Genomic DNA, 12539 nt, shown 5'->3' with positions numbered 1-12539 from the left:
TCTGTACGGCATGGTGAAATGGGCACATCTGTAACACCATGAGAATATGGACACGACTGTGTAGTATGGATACAGATGTGCCCATTTCCACCATGAGAATATGGACACGGCTGTGTAGTATGGGGAAATGGGTGGAAGAATTGTTTTTCTAGAACTATGTAAGTAACTATGTGGTGCTTCAAACTATCTAGTGATTTTAGCTACAGTGTGCTAATTGTTTCCTGGTATAAATAACGTGCCTGCACTTGTATTTGATTTTTTTTAGTAGAATTTGTAGCGTGTCTGCGGATTCTCGTGTTTTTACGTCATATAGTTAGTCGTAACACTTATTAGACTTACAAGTATATTCTAGGATAACAAAATCCTTTACATTTATCAGAAATGTTAAATTTTCAGTTCGCAAAAGTATTGTTAAAACAGCGTTGAATGCCTACAAAATAAATCAGTGACATGCAACGTATTGTTCATCGCTTATTTATTGTTGTCAATATTATTATACGACCAACAGTTACTATTAAGTTGTCAAGGCTTCACTTGCAAAACAGTGGTTTTCGAGAATCCTAAAGTGAATGCTATAATACAAATTCACAATGGTTGATGCCACGGAAGCCACAACCAACGACTCACGAGGAGCGTTGGACAAGAAATCTCGTGAGAAACAAACAGTTCTGGAATCCCAAGGCTATTTCCTCGGGGATGTTTTGGGCCGAGGATCATACTCATCAGTGCGAATAGCTAACTCTTCAAAACACAAACGGGACGTTGCAATAAAAATTATCTCCAAACACAAAACATCTAACGATTACTTGACGAAGTTTTTACCCAGGGAAATAGAGGTCGCAAAAGTTGTTAGACACAAAAACGTTGTTTGTTTTTTGAAGTTGATTGAAACAACGAACAGGTGAGATAGTGCCTAAAACCGAAATTACTTGTTTTGTGTAAGATAACGGGTAGTAAATAATTATTTTGCTACCGACCTCCTCGCCAAATTAAAATGATCACCAAACTTGAACTGCATGTCCGATTACTTATCCATTTAATTTAATCTTTGAAGGGTCAACACGAGTTCCTTTTACAATTGTTATCTAAGTTAGTTAAACCAGTTCCTCACAACAACTTGTGATGCCAGAGAAACATACAGCAATGCTATATATATTTATGTGCATGGATGACGATGAGCAGAAGCAGACTCTCGTTAACAACGCTACAGGTGTAATAATACCAATTGTACTGTCTTCAAGACTGTTAACTGTAAAAGAGCTTCGTCGTAAAGAGGTATTTATATTTTTCAAAAGTAGGACCACAAGCAGCAAAAACATGTTCAATGATCCGTTAAAGAAATCAAACATTAGCATATTTACATTGATGAGCAAGCCAGTCTGATTGAGGAACGACAAAGACCATCCAGCTTTCATACATATTAATTAGCAGTGGTTCACTATATCCTTGATCTTTACATGTTATTGTCTTATGAGCTATCAGCCTTTCCACTTTCCCCGTGTCATCTAGTTCAATGAGAAAAACAAATATAGAATTGCTCTTTTGCATGAGACAGATGTGCGAAACGTTGCATATCCATCATTTTAAACCTCATTCAGAGCAACTTTCTATGCTATTTACCTGCTTACACTTTATAAAATTATATCAAAAGTATCCAAGAAGATTGTTTGGCCAATATCCCTTTCAGAGCAGTATGTTAGTATAAAAGGTATAGCTAAGTTTCATATCGTAACGGATTGATACGACAATTTATTGTCAACTAAAGTTGGAGAATGACAGCACAGATGTTCAATTAAACCAATAGAAGGTGTGATTCAAGGTATGAAAAACGAAGTTTCCAACTGATTTACAGCGATGTTTTTCAAGTGGTGGTAACAAATCGCACTTGGTCGAGTTTATGGCCAAATATTGGTTGGCTAACGTTCCAGGAAAGGCAAAGAGAGAAGAAAAAATAGTCATAGTTTTGCAGGATGGAAGATGTTTTGAAATTGGGAACGATGAAGTTCAGGAACTATAGGATTTGAAATGTTACCACGAGGAGGCTGGTATAGGGATGATCTTGCACTGTATGTACTTCAACACCAATTGATACAATTTTCATCTGCTATGTTGTCATTATTATAACACCAGTGGTGCACGCGAACTGTTCTTTCTTACTGAATCAAGGGAAAAGAAAATATATATTGTCATCCATGACACTGTTTTATCTATAGGCGAGAAAGGCTGTAAATATCTACCAGCAATTCACGATTTGACAGGATGTAATTCAAATAGTAGTTTATCAGAAATCAGCAAACAAAAAGAAAGTCCTATCGACCACCAAGGATCACCATAAAGACTTATATCTTTTGCTAAACCTAGGCAACGATGCATCCAACATAAATCTTAATGTTCTACTAATTGCAAGATTCTTCATAAGTACGTTGTACGACCTGGATTGTGAAAATCTAGATGACTGTGCCAAACTCCTATTGACAAATTGTTTTGTTGATATACGCATTCAAATGGCAAACTTTCAAATGTTTATCTGGATCCATGTATTGCAGCTCATTCTTCTTCTACCATCTCCAGTTACTATAGGTTGGGAATATGGTGATGACGGTTCTCTTGTGCCAAGCGTTTTGAAGAAGCAACAATAAATTCGATTGTAGACTTAACTATGTATGGCTGTATGAAGCACTGTTAGAGTCTATTTCACTGCAAATAACTTGAAATTCAATGTTCCGAGGCCTACAACTATGATGGTGATTGGCAGAATTTGCAAATAGAAAAGAATGAAGTGGATTATGCTTCTTACTCTAAACTGAAAGTAATATAATTAAGCATGTAACAAATTTTTATCCCCTCTGCCCACCCCACTTTTAGTACTGCCACCCATTTGGAGTTCCGTAATTATGTGTTAATCATTAAATATCTATATCACTTTCCCTTTCAGAATGTGAAGGAAACGGAACTCATTTCTAGAGCCATATTTAATCGTTGGCTCCCTTACAAAGTCTTCTGAATCTCATTAGTCCTGTAGTTTTTGCATACCACGATAGCGAGTGCATTTCTAAAAAATAAAGTAAAACACTTCGCGCAAAATCACGAAGAAACATGTTAAGTTTAAAGGAAAAAGAAATAAAACTTCTCTATTTTGTGGCTTATGACTATGCAAAAGAAATAAAAAATCATAACAAAAAAAAATGTTCAATTAATATCCATCGCCAAGCTCTCTGGACTACAAAACCCACATTTTAGAGCCATATTCCTTTATAATCTTTATACGCAAGCAGTTTAAAATATTTCCCAGTAACGATATTATTTCCATTTTCTTTATAACAAAATATCCGAAACCATTCCACCATACATCATGTTACGTCATTAACTGGTATAACAAAATTTCTAGTTAACCAGGACCATTCAGGCATGCACAAAGCTACGTCACTTTCCGATATAACAAAATCTGTGGGGAACCAGGATTATTCAAAAAATACACAATGCTACAACACTTTCTGCTGTAGCAAATTCTGTGGGGAACCAGGACTATTCACAATTCCAGTATGTGATGTTTCGTCAATTTCTGGTATAACAAAATCTTAAGTGAACCAGGATTATTCCAGCAAACACAATGCTACATTACATTCTGGTATAACGTAACCTCTAATGAACCAGGGATATTCCTGCATGCAACGTTACATCACTTTATAATATAACAAAACCTGTAGTAAACCAGAACTATTTGAGCTTTTCGGTATAAAAAAAATATCTGGTGAACCAGGACAATTCCGGCATGCACAATGCTGCATCACTTTTTGGTATAAGAAAATGTACAGTGAATCGGAACTATTCCAGCAGAATAGTATATGTGAGCACATTATTAAAGTGGCCAATAAATAATAAATTTCAAGCATATATACATACACAAAAGGACAACAAATAATACAGTTAATCCTTTCAGCGTGGTTTTTTTGTAAACATTTTGCATTTTTCGCATGCTTCTACCAGTGATGTAGTTTTAATTTTCAAATATTTTTGTAGCCTGTTTATACAACTTTTCCGTAGAAATGTTTGTGCCAACGTCATATTGAATGTCCATACATAAGTGATACTTGAAATGCAACTGAAACCAATACAAATACATTAAGACTTGTAAATCACAAGGAAGTAGGCCTAATTGGATGTCACAACGAAGAACGAAGTGGCCTGCGTATCCAACTCTTACCCTGGAGCTGGACGTTGTCTTTTAACAACTGTACCATGCATGGTTTTTCCTGAAGTGTTCTTTGGGAATTAAATCAGATCCTCTTCCTGTTGTCACTACTTTTGTTAATTTTCAGGAAAAAAGTAAGTGATTTGTTCTCCAAAGAAATGGCGGCAAGAAGCATTCTAACTTGCTTCAGTTCTCGTTTTTTCTTATTTGCTAATGAAAATAAAGATAATTACATTTTTATATTCTCCAAAAAAATGTAACAAGATCCTTCTAAAACTTATTTAGGTGGTGCTTTTTGTTATTTTTTAATAAAATAAAAAGTACTTTTTTATTGAACAAAAATATGGTGGCAACCATTATCTAAGACTATAAAAACCTACAGCTGTGACTGCTTTCGTATCTCCAACCAAAAGACATCGGGGTCTATCAGCGCATTACCAGATATCCAACATGTTTTCTGTATTGTAACAGCAGCAGCAGCAGCCTATGTTCCACCTACTCGGATATAAAAGACTCATTTTTCCCTTTCAACTAATCTTCCCGAATTCAATCTTATATTTCTATGTTTTGTCCAAATTCTAAATAACCAAATACGAATTTCAATCTTTTCTGCTTCAGCTATTCCAAGGTAGCTCAGTAGCTCCAAGTAGTTAATTCTATCTATTACTGCAAGTCTTACAAATGATTATTTCAACAGTAGTATCTTTATTTTGATTCTTCATACATCGATTTATTTTGTATTACAATCTACAGTCTATTCTTTCACATTGTCATATTGATGGTTCAAAGTTTCCATAATTATTGACAGTACAGTTCTAAGCTCGTCTTAACACAAGGTGGTCCTTTAAATTAGATTACTAATCTGCTATTTATTTTAGTGAGGCGCAGGTTGGTTCTACGGTAGAACTTTAAAGCTGGCGAGCCTGGTTCGAATCCGTCGGAAGAATTATAGTCAATTCTTTGGCGTTGATGATGGCTGCCTTCCCTGTGAAAATGTATAAATAAAATAGCGAACTAGCAAATGATATTTATATTTACCACACCACGAAAATATAAAGTTTTCTCTAGGCCTACAGAATTTTTTCGCTTTGAATTTCTCCAAGACCTGAGCGGTCCCCAAACCTCCGCTTCCAGTAATAGTCTGATATTTATTTCTAAATTTTGGCCCTGTTCATTAGAATATTTTAAGAAAAATATTTATTTGTCAAACATTTTGACACAACATGGTGCTTCAGTTCCAGTGAGTTTTAAACATTGCGCTCTATAAATGTGTGGTATTCTCAGGATTTCTCCTAGAGTAATCCGCTGGATTCCGGAGAATACTAGGAAGTTCGACAGAAAACATGTGAAGGAGAAAATCTAAATTCTTTATTTTTTTTTATTGAGTCTAGCAAAGAAAGAGATTGGACACACAAAAAATCGAGTGAAACGATCTCTATTTATTTTTCAAACTTAATCCAAACACAAAACGGGTGCATTTATGGCTCCTTTACTCGAGGTTTGAGAGCTCTCAGAAATATCTACTGGAAACCCATCGATATCTGTTTCAGGCTGAGAAAGCATAACATTATATAAGCAGAACAATAATGCTATTCTTTCGCAGGGCGCATGTGACACCCACGTCACTGTCATCGAGAAGTAAGAAAGGTTGTATCGTTACCTGTTCCGCTAGTGGAAAATATTACTGGTACTTGTATCATGTTCTATTTTACAGAAATATCTTTCACAAGAAGATGTACTGCAGTTCTACGTACAACGTGTGGTATAAAAACTACAAACGTATCACATTATAATAAATTTAAAATATATAAAACGTTTTATTGATGTTGTTATCAGCTTTGAAAATTATTAACGTATACATAAAATTGGTAGAATACTTTATGCATTTCCAGTTGTATCGTTTAAGCAATAAACAAGTAACAAATCTCTAGGAGTCATTTTGTAGCAAGAGGGTTAATTTTTAGCTGCGGCATAGTGGCTCATAGAACGACTCTGAGTTTTTTTGTTTTTCAAGTATAAACTCCATCATATTTTTACCGATTTGAGATCTAATTACAGTGAACTCAGGATGTCAAACCCTTTCGTTTGATGTATTTGACCACGCCCAAGGTCTCATAGATTAATTTACTCTAATCCTGCTTAAAAGAATATCAAGTTGTGGTAAGCTGGTAGAGGTCGTTATGAGTAATAAAACTGAATCTGGTATACGCATGGGGCGCTTGGTATTGCTGGCGCACAAAAATATTGCTAACAAAAAGAAAAAAAAGGTCTCATATATTAATTTACTTTAATCCTGCCTAAAAGAATTTCAAGTGCCGCGGCTATTGAGGGTTCCCCCTTGTTCTAACATATCAGACCATGAAATGTTACGATGCAACATTTCGTCCATACATTGGCTCTTTCAAACATGAGAATAGCGATATAAATACCGGGAAAAACCACGTCATGTCTTTCAACTGAAAGATTTTAGAAACGAATGGCTTGAATCTTTCAAGTTTGTATAGAAATAGCATTAACAATTTGAAACATTTGGCGTGAAACTAAATTACGAGTAAAAGTACGAATAAGCCTATATTTAATTTCTTAACGTGGTGTGTCATAATATTGTAAAAGTACGAATAAGCCTATATTTAATTTCTTAACGTGGTGTGTCATAATATTGTAAAAGTACGAATAATCCTAGATTTAATTTCTTAACGTGGTGTGTCATAATATTGTAAAAGTACGAATAAGCCTATATTTAATTTCTTAACGTGGTGTGTCATAATATTGTAAAAGTACGAATAATCCTAGATTTAATTTCTTAACGTGGTGTGTCATAATATTGTAAAAGTACGAATAATCCTAATTTAATTTCTTAACGTGGTGTGTCATAATATTGTAAAAGTACGAATAATCCTAGATTTAATTTCTTAACGTGGTGTGTCATAATATTGTAAAAGTACGAATAATCCTAATTTAATTTCTTAACGTGGTGTGTCATAATTTTATAATATTAAAAAAAAAGAACTTAACAGAATATTTACAAGAATGGGAAAAAGAACTTGTCACTTTTAACATTTATATCTCAGTATAGATCAAAAATAGATTTTTCTGCAATTTTCAGTTTGTTTGTTTGTTTTGTTTTTTATTACGTTTATTTTGTTGGCCACCTCATTTAATTTTGTTACTTGCGTAAAATTTTCACTGTAAATCAAAATTCGAGACAGAACTAAATTATTATTAATTTACAAATGTAACTTAAATGGTATGTCACTAGAAGTAAAAGTATTGACAATTTTAAACTATGTTCTATTGGAAAATAAATTTATTTAATTTTCTAGAAATGTATTATTTCGCTTTTCCTTTATACCATTAGAGTTTACATCATCATGGAATTAGCCAGTGGCGGTGACATACTACGAAGAATAAATAAAGAACATTTTATTGAAGAAGGAAAAGCCCGTATGTGGTTTCATAATTTGGTTGATGGGATTGAACATTGCCATGGAAAAGTAAGTATTCACTAGAAGACGTTTAAACATAAGATTCGAATTTAATCAATGCGAAATGCAGCGTTCAAAATTCAAGTTCGAAATAAGACCTTATTGCTGAGCCTATAATGATCAGTGTTATAACTGGCTTTCACTTTCTGAAATTTTGCTCGAAAAATTCTTAAGTCTGAGCATTGTGACACAATTACAATATACCAGCTGGAGTAGCCGTCCGCTGGACGGGTGAAATAAAAACTCGTTTATAACAAAGGATAAGAAATTGTGCTTCTATTTTTTTCTTAACATAATAAACATTAAAAATGTAATAAAAGTACCGATACTGAAAAGAAAGACATACTGTTTTCAAGAATTCTATCAATGTGAAACTAAATTGGGGTCCAACCCCCTTCATGACTTTCCTCGTGTCATCATGTATCACTGTGTCAAGTTGGGGGACGATTGGTAAAAGTATTGTTTGTTTGTAATTAAGCACAAAGCTACACAATAGGTTATCTGTGCTCTGCCCACCACAGGTATCGAAACCCGGATTCTAGCGTTGTAAGTCCGCAGACATACCACTGTGGCATTGGGGGGCCCAATTGATAAAAAAATGCGGAAACGTATAAGGAACGGGTACACACACACATATTGCCGTTTATTTATATAGAAGATGGGAGGTCTACCCTCCACCCGTTCGTGATCTTTCTCATGTCATCCTATATCGCTGTGTCAAGTTTGGTGCTGACTGATCAAAAAATGTGGAACCGTATAAAGAAAAAATGGCTGACAGGTGCGAACAAACAGACACAAACTTAGCTTTATATATTAGATTTGCTTATCATAACATCAAATATGTAATATTTCTTTGTTTTTAGGCACAAAGCTAAACAAAGGGCTATTTGAGCTCTACCCACCACGGATACCTAAACCTAATTTTTAGCGTTATAAACCTTCAGCGTCAAAGTGAACGCTGAACCAACGGGTTATAAATATGCGAAGAAAATGTTAAGTTGTTAAAAAATTTACCTCTTTCAATATTGTTCTATGAAATTTATAAATTCTTACCCCTAGATGACTTTAGCTAGTTGATTTCAAAGTCGTACAGACGTTAATAAATTATGAAAAAGTCTAGTGCTGTATGCGCAAGATTGTTTGTTTTTGTTTATTGTAATATTTTACGTTTTCTTTTTGTGTTTGTATTGTTAACTTGTTGTCGGATATTATAAAACAAAGCCTTAAAAATTATAGTCAAATTATAGCATGGTCATTTAAAAGATGCGAGATTGATTACTTGAATAAAATTGACGCTAGTGTGTGGAATATTGTAAGGATCAGACATCAAATGATGTTTACTGTAGCTTCACTTAGGGATAGGCTTAACGATGAAGAAAAGCACCTTTTGTTGCGGTTATTGACACATCCTATAGCACGTCCCTTTCCTGAATAAAACTTATGATTCTCAATGTGTCTCTGGTAAAATTTAGATATGGAATTTTCTATATAATTGCCACAGTACGTACATTGTAGGAAGTGTGAAAGGAAATACACTAGAGCAGCAACGCTCCCCTCCGGTGGTTCCACGATAATATGAGGACTTTTAACGATAAAAATCAAATTTAGGTACTTGCGGTAGGGAGAGCACAAATAGTCCATTGTGTAGCTTTGCGCTCAACAACCAACCAACAACAACAACAAAAAAAGAAGCCACAGCGCTATCTATTGAATAATATGGAAATGATAATATATTATTCAACTGTCGAATGGCCTGACGTGGCGTAAAAGTAAACGTACGACTTTGGATCCTAGTGGCTCGCGTCACATTCCCAAAAAAAGTTGCGCTCGGCACTTTGGAGTCTTAGGCGTGTTATAAGAGTGACAGTCAAAGCCCATTATTCAATTAGAATAGCCCAAAAGGTAGCGTTGGGTGCCGTAGACTAGCTGCCTTCCTTCCAGTGTATCAGTTTAGAATTAGGGATACCTTGGGCCTATAGCTCTTTGTGTAGTTTTGCACGAATATCCGAAACAGATCAAACTAGATTGTTGAAAGTTCTGTCTCTCAATAACTTAAGAAAAATTATTATTTCAACAAATGATATTGAATATTACCAATATTGTAACTTTTTAATACAGTAGGGATTCTTCTCCGTTTAGATAGATGTATAAAAATTAAATTTTTCGTGTCAATTTAATATGATAGTTTCAAAGTGTAGTAGATATTTAAAAAAAAACAACAAAAACAGAAAACAGCTTGGTATTTCTTAATAATTAATGCTAACTTTACTGAACAACTCATTAAACCTGATTTATTCTATACTTTCAACATTTCTACTTCATTCTATGAGCCTGCAACAAGTAGTTACTATTTTTTAGTATTGATGCGAGCTTCGTCGAAAATCTGCATAATATACTGTTATTAGAATGTGTTTTAGCGCAAGGCTTAACAATGGATTATTTGGTCTGTCTCCGCACATGGGACTGAACCCTGAAATTTAGCATTATAAGCTTTCGAGCTCACTTTTATTAATCAACTGTTTCTTCTTCGTTATTAAATATATTAGGAGGTTTGAAAGATGAGTGTCTCTATCGAGAAATATTATCTGTAGTTTGTTTGTTTTGGAGCAAAGCCGCATTGGGTTGTTTACTGTATCAACTGCGGGGAATCGAGCCCCAGATTTCAGCATTGTGGTTTCGTAAACTTACCGCTGTATCAACGGGGGACAGTATTTGTAGTACCTTGTGTAGATGTGGCATAAATTCCAACCAATATTTTTATTTTTTAGAACAGTGAAAATATAATGATTTATGGTAAATTTAACCCATTTACGTATTAATTCTGTGTTTCAGAATTTTAAAACATTTTTTCCCCTATCTTAAAGAAAGACAGTTTGAAAACCTTTTATTTAATTTACTTGTCTTCTGGCAGGTATAAACAAATAAAAAAAAAGTTTTATACTTCTTACTTGCTCTTTTTACCACAATGTTTTTTAGTATATGATCCACTTTTTTATGTTCGTAAATTAATTTTATTTTTTCTTATTACCAGAGGGTGGTTCACCGTGACCTTAAGTGTGAAAACCTTCTTCTGGACAGCAAAGACGTGCTCAAAATTACAGACTTTGGTTTTGCTAAAATTGTAGATAAAATTGAAGATGAAACTGTTGACAAAGTACCACCAAGTTCGCTAAGCTCCACGTTCTGTGGAAGTTATGCTTATGCCTCTCCTGAAATACTTAAAGGTGTTCCTTACATCCCACATCTAGCAGATATTTGGAGCATGGGAGTAATTCTCTTTGCAATGATCTATGGTCGACTTCCTTTCGATGATTCCAATCGTAAAACGTTACTCCAACAGGTGCAGAAACCCGTGGAGTTTCCAACTAATCATGTCGTGTCATTAGAAGCGAAACATTTACTTACTAAAATATTAGTTTCTGCCTCGTGTCGGATAAGTATTAAAAACATTCAAGCCGATCCTTGGTACAAATGTGTTCGAGATCCTAAGAAGTAAAATACAACAAAAATCGACAAAGAAATGATAAAAAAGGAATAAATTACAAGTATCTCTCATTAATTTTAATTTGTTCGATTTTAACGAAACAGAAAATTAATTTTCTCAATAATGAAACTTTCCTCTTTGAAATAATAATAATAAAGTAATTTAAATCGTAATAAGTTACTAGCACACTAAAATACATGATTCGAAAATAAAAACAGAGAATCCAGAACGGTATTTCAACTTAAGTCGACATCAGTCTAAGAAAGAGTACAAGTTTTTAATATTAACCATATTTTTTTTAGCTACGATAACATTTAGAAGCCCCCAGTGGCATAGCGGTATGCCTGCGGACTTACGACGCTAGAAACCGGGTTTCGATACCCGTGGTGGACAAAGCACAGATAGCCCATTGTGTGCTTTGTGCTTAATTACAAACAAACATTTAGAAAAACTTCTTATCTTTTTTATTATCTTAAGTTTTATTACTGTAGATGGATTTTCTCAATTACTTGATACATCAGTCCCTCAGATCATTGTTATTATAATGAATTAGTTAAACATAATACGAGTTAAAATGACGTTATATCCAACATTTAGCAGTTGCTTGTCTCATAATTTAACAGAAACGAAAAAAAATTCTGGACATCTACAATTAAATATCTATCAGCGTTCATGAGCAGATGCGTAGCTCGCATTTATGCTATTGTGACGTTAGTATCTTGTTGGGCTGATTTTGTTTTTAATTACTTGGTGAAAATAAAGCCAAGTCCAGCCCACGTAACAATAACAAAATATTTTTTTAAAATTATAATAAATAATTAAAAACAACGTTTTAAATTTACACAATAAAAATTTTCGTGCATATTAATAACAAAATATTTTCTTTCTTACTTAACCTACAGGCGTACTATCACTTCTACAGAGTTGTAGGCCTAAGTTTACAAATATCGTTTTTACTTTCAAATTCAAAGGATTTACTCACTAATTGTACAACGACTAATAAGTTTATTTATGTAATTTTACGTCTAATTGAATCAAGTAACCGAATATCGCGATACAGAGCACTGATCCAAATACCTCACTTAAACTAAATACTTCACTGAATAACCGACATTCTACCAATTTAAAACTGCCTCAACGATTCACTGATTCTTTGCTTATAAGTTATAATGTAGCCTTGTTTCTAGCCAATTTGCAAAATTTTTCGATCATTAATATTCACGAATGTTCTAGGTATTTTGCAACTACTTTTATCAACTTGTTTCATCTTAATTTCATGCGTTCTAATTTATTAATAATTAAACTAAATGTTTTAGCTAATGGTTGTCTAGCAATGTTAATATTATTTGTTTGTTATATCCTGTTATTAAAAAACTGT

General features: G+C 33.8%; 1 pseudogene; it reads left to right on the top strand.

The window, feature by feature from the left end:
- The first annotated feature begins 590 nt into the window (after positions 1–590).
- On the top strand, positions 591–11173 carry LOC106478174 (annotated as a pseudogene).
- Positions 11174–12539: the final 1366 nt, after the last annotated feature.

Source organism: Limulus polyphemus, unplaced genomic scaffold (assembly GCF_000517525.1).
Source record: "Limulus polyphemus unplaced genomic scaffold, Limulus_polyphemus-2.1.2 Scaffold187, whole genome shotgun sequence".
NCBI lineage: Eukaryota > Metazoa > Arthropoda > Merostomata > Xiphosura > Limulidae > Limulus > Limulus polyphemus.
This window is presented reverse-complemented; position numbering and strand designations above follow the sequence as displayed.